This window comes from Aplidium turbinatum, chromosome 8 (assembly GCF_918807975.1).
Source record: "Aplidium turbinatum chromosome 8, kaAplTurb1.1, whole genome shotgun sequence".
NCBI lineage: Eukaryota > Metazoa > Chordata > Ascidiacea > Aplousobranchia > Polyclinidae > Aplidium > Aplidium turbinatum.
Window position 1 is genome coordinate 21,547,484 of NC_137479.1, and position 16,146 is coordinate 21,563,629.

The following is a 16,146-nucleotide window of genomic DNA, read 5'->3' on the forward strand; positions in this document are numbered from 1 at the left end:
TTGACAATCAACTTTCATTTAAACCCCACATTGATGATATAAAATTGAAACTTGCTCGGTCCGTCGGCATCTTGTATAAATTGAAATCTTTCATTCCTCCGAAAACAAGACTTCAATTATATCACTCGCTTGTGCATCCTCATATACAATATGCAATATCAATATGGGGTTCCACTTTTAAGACGCATGTCGACAAACTCCAAACATTCCAAAACAAAGCAATAAAAATAGTCGCGGGAGGTCGATGGTCCGATCACGTGACTCCATATTTTAAACAACTAAATGTTCTTAAAATAAAAGATTTGTTCAAACTCGAAACTTCAAAATTAATGCACAAATATGAAAACAATTCACTACCATGTACTTTTTCTAATTATTTTAAAAAAGCAAAAAATGTACATTCTCGCAATACCAGAAATGCAATTGACAAGGATAATTTTTATGTTCCTCAATATTCATCTTCAATACTTCAACGTAGTTTCAAGTATACAGGAGTGGAAATTTGGAATTCAATCCCATTGGAAATAAGAAAAAAATCACCTAATTCATTTAAAAAAATTTATAAAAGTTTACTACTATCATTTTACCAATGATGATCTTCCAGGACTATGTAGAACTTATATTACATGATGTATTTTGTGTTCATTCAAGCAATTATACCGTAAATTTATGTTTTAGATTCTTTTGCCTCGCTTCATTGATGTTTAATTTGTTACTTTTTCTTTTGTTGAGGGTGGCTGCTCGACTAGAAGACCTTCCAGGTCACTTCGCAGCCACCCGTTGCAGTATCCACACATAACACATTTTACGTTATCGTTTGTTTTATCCGATTTTGTTGAATATGTGTGTTTATACTCGCAACAAATAAAATGTCAATCAATCAATCAATCAACAGTTTCATAAACCACTTGCCAATTTCTTTCGCTTCGCTTCAAAGGAATCTGTACCGCCTGTGCGTTTACATTTTCATTGTAAAATTCACTCGCGATTGCCGATTGCAGCGAAACAACAAGAGACTTGTTGCATGCATTTCATTGCATTGCAATTTGCAACTCTAAAAATTATTGTGTTGTCAGGGCCGTCGCTGCAGGGGGCGTGCTCCTCCCATGACAACGACCTGTGCACACACACTTCAGGCACTGAAGAAGAAGTGGTTTTAATTTTAGTTTCATGAACTAGGTGGCTAGTAAAAATATTACTTTTCATGGTCTTTCCACTTTTCCACTTAAAATTTATCGGCGATTAATTATCGGCGATAATCAAATATTGCCTTTGGCGATAACGATAAACGATAACTGAAAAAATAATTAAGCGATAACGATAAGCGATAAAAATTTATCGCCGATAATTATCGCCGATAAATTATCGCCGATAATGCCCATCACTGCCGGTAGTACTGTAGATCGAGTAGTGAAAATGTTGAAGCTGGTACGCATGAAAGAAAACTTATTATAGAAAATGATAGCCTACTTACTGATACATTTCCGCTTGCAAAACATGGAATTCGATGTTGCTCAACTCTGAAGAGGTTCTCATTCTCTTTCCGCTGCTACTAGCGGCCTCTTTTGTTTGCGGAAGGTTGGCAATCTACCGTATTAAATGGAGTGTAAAGTTTATTTCAAATAAACGATAAAAATAAACATTTTAAAGCTTCAAAACCTTAACAGCACTAGAGCGCAATAAATGACTATTTTAAATTTTTTAATTGGCACTAGCCTGTTTATAACGTCACGGTAAGATCAATTGCCAGCCTGGTAAACGCAATGCAAATACAAAGACTGCACTAATCCCATTGGTAACTTTAAATGATTACAAACTCTTCATGCGCCCCCAAAGGTTTGGTAAGTGCGAATATATTTCCGCAAGCTGTCACCAACAAGCGGTGTTAATTTTGCATCATGTATTTGAATGGCCCTTGCAAAAACAAATCAATTGCTTACGTTTGACTTTCGTTTTCTTTTTTGCTTTTGTTCCACAGAAACGTGATCGCTAAATGGTGATCTTCTGTTTTCACGATACAGCCTAAAAAACAAAATGTAGCCTAATGTAAATAATGATAGTTCTGTGGAATTAAATCTAGAAAAAAACTATGAAAGCAAATTTTATGCACAAAACAAAGACAACAAATTTGCTGAAGCCAAGTTTATCAAAATAATTGCAGCTGTTTGAATGTCTTTATGTTTACATGTTTTAAATGATCAGAAATTGTTATCCAAACCTGCGATGTATGAAAAAAAGCCATTTGAACAAGCATCATCAAACTAAATATAGCAGGCTGGTTGCAATCTCAAAACAAATCTTTAGTTAGATTAGATGTACAGTAGACCAAAGTGGCCAAACATTTAGGACTTACTTAAGTTCTTCCATCGTGGAAGGTGAAAAGTGGGAGACTTTTGAGGGCGAATAATTGTTCATTATCTGCATGGTTGATGCACGTTCAATGTTACTTTTCATGCATTGAACAAGATAAGAAATATTTGGATTGTTCTGCAATAACCTTTGTTGCTGCAAAGCGTTAACCAAAATCGCTGCCATCGATAGTTCAGAAGAAGAATACATGTTGGATGTGGAGTTTCTTGCTGGCGAAGCTCTACTCTCCATGTATGCTTGAGACATAAATGGAATCATGGAGTCCGGAGCTAGCCGGAAAACCGAATCTTTTTGAGATGTATAGGATGCAGAGTATTGCACCGCCGATCCATCATGGTCACCAAACTGTCTCTTTACACTGAGATCTTGAGGTACTTGTTCATCACAGTTTTCGACGTTCCTGGTTTGGTCGGTCTTTAGAATCGGGAGCTCATTGTTGTTTGTTCTAGTTTTGTCGCAACAGGATTGTGGTTCGGAGCGGTTACGAATGCGCGAGGGTGTGGTTGCGATCTATAATGATTATGTTCAATTAGAAATAAATAAGGTTTTTCAATGGAAAACGTTACCCCACCAACCCTTTACCGCCAATAATTCCATGCGGATTATAAAAATTTTGCGTAAGGTTGGTCATACGATGGAGTGAGATAGCTGTAATAGCTAAGCTTTGCTGAGCCTCCAAAATTTTACGCAAATTGAAAAAAGTTTTTGTTTTAACGCAACGCACTTGCGGCTATTGTCATTACAATTGAGTTGTCTCACAGTTTTCGTAGCTACAGTGGAGTGTAAGGAGGAGATGTTCAAATGCGATACAGGGCCTCAAGAAAGTGCCAGGACCATCGTATTGCGTTGTATCGGTTTTCAATGTAGTGCAAACGCAACAAAAATGGTGTCTGATGATGTTTTCAACAACCTTGAAATCAAACTACTACGAATAGTTTACGAATAATATAAATTAGTTGGAAATATTTTCAATTTCATATTAGAGACCGACAAGTTCCCGAGTGGTAAAACCATTTCATGTCTAATTCTAGGCTATTAAACTTGATGTAAGTGAGTAAGGTATGGTAACAAAACTTCAAGAACAGTAAGCCTACCAGTGAGCTACTTTGCCAAAATTATCAACTTACTTCTATTTGATTTGTTTCTTGCTGATCTTCGTTTTGATTTTGATTGTCAGGCGGAGGGGAAGGCGATGACAATGGTGGCGATATGGGTTTGTTAAATTTGCTCGCTGCAACAATTTTCACATGGAGTGGTTGAGCAGGGGAAAGGTGATAATGGTCTTCGGCAATAGCCATGAATGCACGAAAGTCATTTGGGTCGTTCAAAGAATAGCGTGAGTGATCTGCGCAGCAAACACAATATGTCGATTTATCTTGCCACTATTCACACTCGCATCGGTTGGAATAAGCCGCAATAAACCGATTTGAAAGCAAGCCATCAAAAGCTGATTTGAAAAAAGCTTCTGTACGAATGAGTTGGCAAAAACAATTTGACTTGAACTGTTCTTTTTAAGTAAGATTGGGAACCATTGCTTGCATTGACCATGCTTGCAGCAAAGCTAAGCTGGAATTAATTGGAAGGGGGCTTTTGCAATACACATTACTCACTTCAACACGGAATGCTTAGTGTTTGCACAGGGTGTATACAGTTCACTCAAACGCTGTTCTACATTGAATCAGCGTAGCTTCTACTTAATACAAAAGCAAAGCACAATGTAGACACTGTACATGTATATTAAAACGCAACAGAGATTGCAAGCAAAAACCGTTTAATTTTATCGATTTGAAAATTTTTCTTTTATACACTATAACGCATAATATGTATTACTTTATAGGCTAAGATACTGGGCAAAAAACTGTTGCAGTAAAGATGGCATATGAAAACAGACGTAACTTTTCTTAAAGAATGATAATTTCTAAGTAAAAGGAAGCTTATAGCAATACGTCAACAATGAGATATACAACCCAAACAACTTGTAGAGTACACTGCACCTCCATTAATCAAATCGATTTCTTCTGGTGGGGGCGACTCATAGTGAGACTTCCATATGTTCCGAATAGTCTGCTCGGTGCTTTCGTTGTACAAAATTTCAGTCTTTCTTTGTCGCTGCGGAAGAGTTCCAGAAAACTGCACACAAAATCTTTTGCTTTTTATAGACATGACTGGCTAATGATAATGGAATATAAAACAATTAGTGCTACATGATAATTCAAGACACCTTTCTAAATTAAACTCCAACAACTTCTTGCGTTGAAATAAAACTAACTCGTAGCAAAATCTCATATTTTTGAATTTATGCTTTCAGTAGATTTGGAAGAGAAGTTGCTTGAAAAATTGCAACCAGAATTAAAGGCGTTAATTAACAACAACTTTCTTTAAATTAGCTTTATAAAAAAAATACTTAGGCTACTAACACTCTCGTCTATTGCTAAGTTGAACGCAGCAAATCCGAATCTAGTTTTGTGCGTACGTTAAGACTAGCCTAGTCTCGAGACGAAGATGTGCTGAAAAAAAATCCTCACTTATCATTGACACTGCTGGATAAAAAAATAAAAAAAAACACGTCAGCCGCATAAACATCGCATGAAACAAATTCATGACGTTTCTTGTGTGTTGAGTTCATTCAGCTTTTAATAATGAAGCCAGAACCTGGTTAAAGGGAAGGAAAGATACTAGATTCTGCATTGGTGGTACTGTTAAACTTATGAGAAACACAAGTTGAGGCATTGCCCTGGTAAACTTGTAATAATTATTCACAGAAAAATGAAATAGACCTTGCACAATTAGCCTCAACATAACCTACACTAATCTGAAACTTTACGTTTTAACTTCTTGGACACCATTATCTTTGCTTGCTGAGCCATCGGTTTCGTGCAAAATGACTTTTAGTCAAAAGAATCAATTATAAAAACCTGTTCTCTTGCACGCTATAGCTGAAAGCCGAATCACAAAGCGACCTTCTAATTCCATTTCTTCTGTTATTTACTGACTGAGTTAGCGTCCGGCCATCCGCTTAAACCAGCATCATGTGCACGGTGCGTCAGCGCAAATTCAACATAAGATTCTGAATCTGACCTACATTTCTCTGCGATGGAACATTTGGGCTGCATTCAAGCGAAGGGACTTAATCTGTCGTTGCTACGCTAATTACCAAATGCAAAGATTGTCCCCTTCGTTATTGCTTCAGAGCGAGAAATTTATGTGGAATTTATTTCGATTCAATCTTTCCAGATGCTAAACTGATGTAACAAAAGCCTTGTAACAACCCTCCGGGCCATTGACCTACTTTATGTCGGAGAATTTTACGTGTCTGGCCAGAGAGCAGTCTTTATCAAAGCCTTATTTCTAGGTTAATCCCTGAGTGCCATTCTGAATGCTCTAAATCCTTCGGCAAACCTTATGTTAAACACAAAAGAAAACTGAAGGCGCCAGTATGACATCAGCTTGATTTGAGAACGTTAATTAACTAAGTATAATTAACAAAGTTTTCTAAAATCGTTTGAGTTGCAGTTACAGAAGTCCAATATTATAATTTTCTTTATTCCAACTTAAGTGTATCATTAAATATTTTAGAGGCCATCGCATTTAAATTTTAACTTGTATATTGACGTAGAGAATTTGGTTGCAAGTTATTCAAAATGTAATGCCATAAGTTGCCAATATGTCACTAAGCCATTGACTACTGTTGAAAGGTGGAAGTGTTCTTTTCAAATGATGACGTTAAACATGTTAATACAAACAAGATGGGAGTGTTTATGATAAATCACGACTTAAATAATCGCCATATGTAATAGTCTATTTCTTTTTGAAATGTCCAACCACAAAGCGTTCTTTGTCGAAATTTCAAACTTGGGCAAGAACGCAAACTCTTATAAAAATTTGTTCAGTCTTTGATTTGTGCACGTGCAACTTTGGTAGCCCCACTCCATAGATTGTAGTTTAGCCAAGTTTTAGCAACGTATTTTAAAACATTTTTATGTCAAAATATAATTACGCAGCGGTCATTGGCTTTCAGTTTTGAAAAAATCACAGGATTTGTCATTACCGTTTCGGTTATAACCGGAAGTGACAGATCTACAGTAGGCTACAGGCTAAAATTGATCTACGCATATATTTTTGTATGAGTTGGTACATAGAAAGAAAGTACAATGTAAAATATTATAGGCCACATGACGAAATTAAGCAACTACGACAAAGCGAAACAAGAAAAATTGCCCAATGTTTAATAATGTTTTCCGCAAATGGTAACGCTTCAAATTACAACTTCTACGTCCACTGCAAAATTGTGAGTTAAACCGGCCATAGGCCATACAGTAAACTAGGTAGCTAAGCTGCGTTTAATTGTTTCAAAGTTGTTTTCATTTGTGCCACGTTTCTGTTTTCTTGAGATTGCAATGTTACTTATTTGATTACATGTTGGTAAAACAGCAGATATAAATTTTGCATTAAAGTATGTTTATTGATGAAAACGTGTTTATGGGTACTGTTGACTACAACTGTCCGCAAGACAATGCTTAGAGACACGTCTCAGCATTAAAATTTCAAGCAAACACACGTGGAAATTCTGGTTGCCATAGAACTCTCAATTCAGAAAAGTCACAGAAATTCGACATGTGATAACAAAGAAAAAACGTTAAAAAATACCATTTTAGCTCAACCGCTCTCTCCACCGTAGCTGTTTGATGTTTTCGTTAAATTGTGCTTCTCACATACGCGTCTCCAACTCCCGTCAAGCCACGTACCCACGACATGTTAATTGTGCAAATGCACTGAAAGCGTCCTTCTAAAATGCCTAATCCCGAGACCTCCGCTTTCGCATCGGGCAGTCCGCGATTGCAATAACGCATTGTTTACCTTCAACAGATGCACACCAGTGCAGTTTGTTTAAATTATTTATGAGCGGCTGTTTACCAGTAAACGTGTATTTAAAACATTTTGCATTGCGCAACTCTCCACCAAGATCATGCATCATGCATGTACATGATGTACACGATTGCATTGAGAGGTCTCGTCTAATCATTTAGATATTGCGGAACCACTGATATCTGTTTGGCCGATTGTCAATAGTTTAGTTATACAATGGTAGCCCACATGCCATTTCTGTTTATTCTTATTTATGCGTATATGTCTTTTCAATTGTGTCATTGCAATTAAACTTTACAATCAACAAAAGATGGTTTTTGCCTTTGACCAAAGAAATCAATGCTGCGTTATCAAACAGACGGAGCAGACTAAAGGATATAAAGCAGTAAAAAAGACGAAGGTAATCTCATACTCAGTTCTGAGCTCTGGGGAATAAGAAGATGAGGTTCTCGTCACACTAGGCCTTCGGCACTAGGCTGTAGGCCTAGTCAAATTGACAATTGTTAAAATTACAGGAATTGGTTGCTTACTCTTGGTTATTGTTGTGTCAGGGTCTGTACAGTCTCAGTGCACACAGCGTGTAAAGTCCTTTAGGTATTAGATTCAGAACACATTGCGTTACAGAGGTTCAAGAAAACATCATATTTGACATCATACGGGAACGGAAGGAGGTTACAAAAAGCAAAAAAATGGCCTTAAGCGCGATATTTGAACAGTTTCATTTTCTATTGCTTGAAAGAAGATTTCCTTTCTAATTTTTAGGTTGTTTAATTGAAATCTCTATTTTGTTTAGTAAAACCATTTAACCTATCACCCTAACTGCATTGCTTCCAAATTTGTGAGGTGAGTCAGCCTAAGTTGCAGCCGTAATTATCAAAAGCAAGTGTTCTTAAACTTTTTGGGCTGCGCCCCCTTGCCGTCACTTGCTAAACTTTGTAAGCTACCCTTCTTTTCTCGTTTAAGTGATAAATCAAAAACTACATAAGTTTTACATTATTCAAAAAAAAAAAAAAAAATCTATTTTTCATCACACATATCCCTGATCACACTCCACTTTTCTTTCCATCGAGGAGATGTACTAACCGCTTCTTCGATACAAGCAATTTCATTCGTGGCTTAGTTGAAAACGATAAACGATGCTAATTACATGTCAGGTTGTTACGGCCAATCTCTGTACAAATCAAACGTCATATAAAACCGTTCAAGTCTACTGAATATTACGTCATGGAAATTCCTAAAGCATGTGCCAAAATTGCACCATCGTTCATAAGACCTGTTTGGACTTGTTTGGGCCTGTTTAAACAGGAAATATTACATCAGCTTGAACACCTGTTGGAATGACTTCATAATTGTCTTTCATTTATTGCGTCACAGTTACTTTCTACGTGAATTTGAGATATTGATATCTATTCTGGTCATTCGTAAAATGATTGTTTGAAAGTTGGCCGCACTTTTAACTGTTGGCTTAGTGCTTGCTAGCTGGACAAAGGTTCCGTCTTTTATCCAAGTAATTTGTATTGTAGTGACAGTTTTTAGGTGTACGGCGTTGCACCAGTCATTTCGATAGCCTCGGGCTAATTTTACTGGAATACACTTTGAATAGACGTTTCGAAAGTGTGTTTATTTTTGGGTCATTGCATGCAGACGAACGGATTTGGGAATCTTACGTTACAATTTTCCCACGAAGAGATTATGGTTTACCGCTGTGACCATAAAAAATAAAAGACGTTTTTGTTAGCTGGTAGGCCAAGAAGCATTTGAAGCATAAAAAAATAAAAGACGAAGTTGTTGGTTGGTAGGCTACAAAAGCAAAGAAATAATAAAAGAAGATCTTGTTGGTTGGTAGTCTAAAGAAGCAAAGAAAATTAAAGACATTTCTTCTCGGTAGGCAACTGAAGAACTTTAAGCTAAAAAGTAAAGACATTTCTTCTCAGTTTGGTACAGAAGAAAAAATAACTTTGACATTCATTGGCAAGAAAGAAGATTAAAGGCAATCCATCTGTGCTTGAAGATTCAAGTGGAAGAATCCAAGCAAGTTTTGTGGACGTTTGGACTTCACATACTCGTACAGCTACGGTATCGTGCATTTAAATTCTTTTTTGTATTTTTACGGTCTTGGCAGTTAAGTTTTTTATAACTACTGTAATTTGTGTGTTTGTGTAACTTAATTTTTTAATTGTTAAATTTAGCCCTAACATTTAATATGTCTACACTCGGTGGTGACAAGGACTCGACCGCCGTAGACTCGACTGAGTTTAAGCCTGATGATGTTCTTTGCGGTCGGGCAGGCCATTCTGGGGAGGGACCCATTAACGATGAGGCTAAGTCAGTTCGAGAGGCCCGGCATCTTAGACGGGATATTTTGACTCAAATTGGGGAACTTTCTGTAGCCCTAGGTTCTTTGAGTGATAAGCAGGAACTGTTAATTTTTCGATCTAACTTATCTACTTTAGAAGAGGAATTAAGGCATTTCCATGCTCTTTTGAGTAAAATTGTTAACTCTGCAATCTTGGCAGAACTTCGTGATAGGGTAGATCCCGAATTTAACTCGTTAAAAAATAACTTCGAACAAAAAGAAAGTGAGTTCTCAGATAGGTTGGATGCTGACATACATCCTGAGGATAGCGCCTCAAATGTAAGCACTAGGATGTCTGAGAGCTCGTCACGGATAGTTGCACAAATTAACCTACAGTTAAGACGAGAGGAGCTCCAGATCCAAGCTGAGGCCGAAGCAAGAGCTGCTGAGGCCATCGCAAGAGCAGAGGCCATACGAGCTGAGGCCGCACGAGCAGAGGCTGCCGCGAGAGCTGAGGCCGACGCGAGAGCTGCTGAGGCCGCACGAGCAGAGGCTGCCGCGAGAGCTGAGGCCGACGCGAGAGCTGCTGAGGCCGCACGAGCAGAGGCTGCCGCAAGAGTTGAGGCCGAAGCCGAAGCTAGAGCTGCTGAGTTCGCACTCAAAGACGCTCAGTTGAGGGCCGAACAACGTAAAGAGGCAGTTTTAGCTGAATATCGTTCTGAGTTGGGCTCCCGGCGTAGCTCTAGGAAGGGCTCTTCTAGGCATTCCAGAAGTGAACATCAATCGCAGTTTAATTTACCTAACCTTTTCCAGACGCCTGTTCAATCTGTAAGTGGACCAGTGCGATCCACACGTTTTCCAGCTGTTTCAGGAGGTCTCGGGGCCGCGGCTAAGGGTCTTCCGAAGGACCTAGTGCCAAGGCCTGCGAATTTTAGCCGAACTCTTCCCCCAGAGCGTACAGGTCACGGGGCCGCCATTAGCAGTAATGCTTTGCCCCCTTCAAAGTTTTCTGCGCCGCTAGTTGTTGATCGCCCAGCTACACGTAATTTGGGTGGTTGTGAGAGGCGTATCGTGTCTCCTGATTTTAACGTGTTTGAGGATCGTGATCGGGCTGTGCATGGGACTGAGCCCACTCAGCCCCTTAAGGGATATAGCTTGTCTTCTCCCGCTAAATCGAGTTCTCAACAGCAGGATTGCTTTTTTGAATACCAAAATAGTAGGACGTTCTTCGATAAGGCGGCCTTGATTGGTTACGATGGTAATAATATGCCATTTGTCTTCTTTAAAAATCGTGTTATGGCCTTGATGGCAGCTTCGCCCTTTAAGGGAACTCGTTTGACTTTGTTGCAAGCAGCTTGTGTTAGAACAGCTGCACAAACGATTGCTAATTTGGTTTCCGACACTCCTGGCTTGTCAGAGGAAGACAGGATAGAAATGTCATTAGCTCGCTTGTCTCAACGTTTTGGAGTTCGTGGAGGTCTTTTCGCAGAACCGGAAATTAGAAAGTATCGCTATGGTAGCAAATTGACTTCTATCTCTTCCAGTGATTTGAAAGAGTTTAAAGATGAATTGTCGCAGTGTTTGCTTTACGCGAAAGCTTATGGTCAGCGTGATAAATTAGAAGGACGTTTTGTTTTGGATTTGGCTAAGCGACTCCCGTTTGACGCTAAGCAGCGTTATCTTGACTTTTTAGGTGATCAGTATGGTAGCACTGAGGAACCTACCTTTAAGAGTTTGTTTGATTTTGTAGTACGGGAGGAAACGCGCAAGTCGACTGATTTTAGCATTATGCTAATGGGCGATTCTGGTGAGTCGCAGCATTTTACAAAGTTTGGCAAAGGAAAATTGCCTTCATGTCCGGTTAGGCAGACGTCGGTAAAGCCCCATGATAATGTGATTTCAGGGAGTTCGCAGTACTCGACTGCTGTTGGCGCACCGCGCGGCGGTGTGGCCAAACATAGTGACATACCGGCGTGTTTTTGTTGTTCGTCACGTGGTCAAGTTGAATATCATTTTTTGTCTAATTGTAAAGAATTTTTGCGCTTGACACCTAAAGATCGGAGAGATGTCATTGTGAAAGCTGGCAAATGCTTGAATTGTTTGCGCCAGCATATGGTTAGAGACTGTAATCATGCAAATAACTGTCGTAAGTGTGGACCTACCAACGATAGGAAACACTATTTTCTTCTGCATGATTTTTATGTGACGTCACGTGATTCTCTGGATTCGGTCGGTAAAGATGATGCTGGTGCCAGAGTTCCTGTGCGTAATGTTAAGATTGGAAATGTTAAAGCAGCCTTTAACCGCGTTACTGCTGCTCGTGTTTTGAATCCAATGACGGGCAAATCGAAGTTGGTGTATTGTCAGCATGATCCTGGTTCGCAGTTGACCTTTGTTTCGAGTGACTTGGTGTGCGAACTTGGTCTTAAACCGTATGATAAAGCGTCGTTTAAAATGGATACTCTGGCTGGTCAGAAACCTACTTGTGCTGACCTTGTTAAACTCAACATCCAGTCGTTAGAGACTGATGAACTGTTTTGTGATATAACCTCGGTGGTTAACCCAGCTTGGGCTGACGATGTTAAAACTTTACCTCATAAACAAGATTTAAGTGGTTTCCGTCATTTTCATGACGTGAATATGTTTCATTTGAATGATTGTAGTACTGTAGATGTACTGATTGGCAACGACAACGCTTATTTGATGTGTGCAAAAGAAGAGCGTGTTGGTGACAATCGTAGTGAACCGCATGCTTTGCTCACTCCTCTCGGTTGGTTGGCTTGTGGTGGTAAGTCACCCTTAGTTGAAAGCGTTGCTAAAGTGTGCAGAGTGCAGACGTCTTCAGAGTCGGATGTCATCTCTGGCTTTCAGCGTAAAATTGAGTCTCGCGATATGGAAATAGCAGACCTGAATAAAGTCATTCAGGATTTAACTTTGCAAAATGAAACCTGTGAATTGTCTCGCAATGATAATTTGGCTAGAGAACTTGTCGAACCGAATATTGAGTTGAAAGATGGTCGATTTGAGATACCTGTTCCGTTGAAGGAAGATATCGATTTACCTAACAATTTTGTGTTGGCGTCAGATAAAGCTGCTGATTTAAAGAAGAAGGCTTTAAAACAATCTGAATTCCGAGGAACTTGTGTAAATGATGTAATGTCTTCTTGTCCTGAATTGTCTGACTTGTTAAACCCTCTGGCAGATGTCTTGGCTAGATTTCGGCTTGAAAGATTTGGTTTCATGGCTGATGTGACCAAATACTTTTTTCACATTTTGGACTCTTCAATTCGTAAGCCCAATTTTATTGAACTGCTTACGTACACAGGCAGTGCCGTTCGGATCGTGAACGAACGCCCTTTGGTACCTTTGAGTGACGACCCTAGGGATTTTACTGTCATCACCCCTGCCTCACTTTTGACCCCATACTTAGACCCATACTGTGCTGTTGGGCAACCACATGATCGTGACCAATTAAGAAGGGATTATCGGTTCAATTTGTCACTTTCTCAGCAGTTTTGGAATAAATGGATCGATTTTTACTTGCCAGGTCTTCAGGGCCGGAAAAAATGGCTAAAAATGGCCGAGAATTTGGAGCCTGGTCAACTTGTAGTGGTAGGTTCTCTCCAAGACATTGGTAAACGTGGGAAGTATCAACTTGGGAGGGTGCATGAGGTAGTTCCACAAATTAGGAAAGGGAAGCCTGTGGTTCGTAGAGCCAAAGTTGCCGTCTGCAACTATGATGAGAGTACGGGGAAAGTGAAAGTAGACTACGTGTTGAGGGATATTTCGTGCCTCGCCCCCGTAAAGAACACCTAAGTGTTAGGGTTTGAGCCTGGTTTTGTCTGCGGTGGCCGATACTTGTCTGAGCCCAGAACAGTCGGTTATTATCGCAATAATTTATTGTATATAGCGTCATTTTAGCGTGTACCTATGGTACCAATTTCATGTATCGTCGCGTATTCTTATTGCTGTTCATTCTTTGCATGCCCTTTGTATTTGCGTATTAACTTAACGTGAGTGACTCAAGCAATTTGTGTATCATGTGTTTTATTCATTGGCTCACGATTGTCCTTCAATTCTTTTTTAGTTATGCCATGTTAGACTGTCATAACTAGGGGCCGCTATGTTACGGCCAATCTCTGTACAAATCAAACGTCATATAAAACCGTTCAAGTCTACTGAATATTACGTCATGGAAATTCCTAAAGCATGTGCCAAAATTGCACCATCGTTCATAAGACCTGTTTGGACTTGTTTGGGCCTGTTTAAACAGGAAATATTACATCAGCTTGAACACCTGTTGGAATGACTTCATAATTGTCTTTCATTTATTGCGTCACAGTTACTTTCTACGTGAATTTGAGATATTGATATCTATTCTGGTCATTCGTAAAATGATTGTTTGAAAGTTGGCCGCACTTTTAACTGTTGGCTTAGTGCTTGCTAGCTGGACAAAGGTTCCGTCTTTTATCCAAGTAATTTGTATTGTAGTGACAGTTTTTAGGTGTACGGCGTTGCACCAGTCATTTCGATAGCCTCGGGCTAATTTTACTGGAATACACTTTGAATAGACGTTTCGAAAGTGTGTTTATTTTTGGGTCATTGCATGCAGACGAACGGATTTGGGAATCTTACGTTACAATTTTCCCACGAAGAGATTATGGTTTACCGCTGTGACCACAGGTTCACAGTTAAGTTTGTTCAGAGCTTTTATCTTCACACTTGCAAGCGCTGAATAGCCACTTTCACACACAAAAAAAAACGTCGCAAAGAGCCATTGTCAGTGGCGTAGCCAAGGGGGAGTTTTGGGGGTTACAACCTCCCCTTTAACACGTGTGACGTCACGATATTGAGAATGATGCTTTCAGTCTAAAGTTCTAAACAAAACTGCATTAAAAGACCGAGTTTTGCCAATACCAAACATCTCAGCCAGGAATTAGCAACAAGAAAACATAGAGACTTAGCTTTATTTCCGAAAAATGCCGAAGAAAACATGATCTTATCCTTTTGCTATGCCATGCCACTGGACAGCACCATTTTACAGGAATATTCATACTCACATTCTTGTTGAAAATGCTCTCAAAATGCACCAAATTCAAAGTAATTTTTCAAAATTTTCTGGGGGAGGCCCCCCAAACCCCCACCTCTGGGTCGTCAAACCCCCCCCCTTTCAAAACTCCTGGCTACGCTACTGGCCATTGTTATCGACCAATGGACAAAACAAGAACCAAAAGAATAAGCGCTGGAAAATAAAGTCAAAGCTAGGTCAAATTTTCAGTCAATAGTGGTGACAAGATAAGGTGTGTTACCAACATTTCTGTTAACGACTTGTACAATACAATTGCATACCGTACTAGTGTAACACTTTACCGCATTCGCTCCACCCAAAGGGGGTGGGGCAAGTTTAAGGACCACTGATCTAAAGGGCCTTTATCAGTGGTGTAGCTGGACTTCCAGCGCCTTCGGTCAATTACTCTGTTTGCGCCCCTGATAAATTCGTATGCTATGAGCTATACCGGTAAGCAGGATGATTACACGTAGGCCTACCAGTGGCCATGGGCCTACTGATAATTTTGAGTTTTATTTATATACGATTCCAGATCTTGTCAAACGGAAGACTTTTACAGAGTACCGATTGTGTTCTTTCTTGCATGACGCAGTGAGAAGAAGTCAGGTAACAATGTGATGACATCTTAAATCGGAATCAAAATTAAAAATGAGCCCGTCGCTAAAAGACCCTTGCAGTTATAAAGCCACAATATATAGCCTATAGCCATAACATCATTATTAGGGCGAATTTTTGTTGCTAAAATTACTTTTTTTTTTATTTGTACCAATTAACAAAAGAAATGTAGAACCAAAATTTCATGGTTGTGGGGTCAATATTTAAGAAGTTATAAAGTTACCAAAAATAACTTTTTGTGTTTTTAGGTTACTTTTCATTTGTAAGGTCACTTTATTTTTACATACTTTTTTTGCCTAATTCCCTTATTTATTTTTCATTGCTACTATAGAGATAAATTTACATTCCATGTAGGCCTAATGCCAAGACTTTTAATGTATCTTCTACTATGGTAGGCTACAGATTTTAGGTTTGCACGAGCCCAAGCTTGTTCGTATCGCGTGTATTCCCAAAAACTCGTGAAGCAACTTTTTCAATTAAACAAATTGTGTTAACTATATTTAACCACTTGTTTTCCCTGAACAGCTAAAGTGTTTGTGTTTGACAGAAACTTTCTGCCAGAGAATGTAAAACATTACATATGTGTAATTTGAATGTGCAACTATAATTTGAGCACAAATTGAAGCTAATTTAAATGTTTTTTTATGTTAAATTGCTGCTTTTTCTTTGGTTTTTTTGTTTTTGTTGAATAAAGTTACTTTTTGATTACTTTTTTGCAAAATTAAAGTCACTTTTTTGAATTTTTTAGGTTACAAAAAAATCGCCCTTATCATTATTTATAAAATTAGAGTTTGTGTGATTACTATTGTATCATATTATAAAGTAATAAATTTGCTGTCAAATTTATTTTAGAACACTGCACCAAGTAGCATTGACATGGGGTCCAGAGGATGCATTTAGACACGAGCCCGAGTTTAGGGCCTCTAACCTT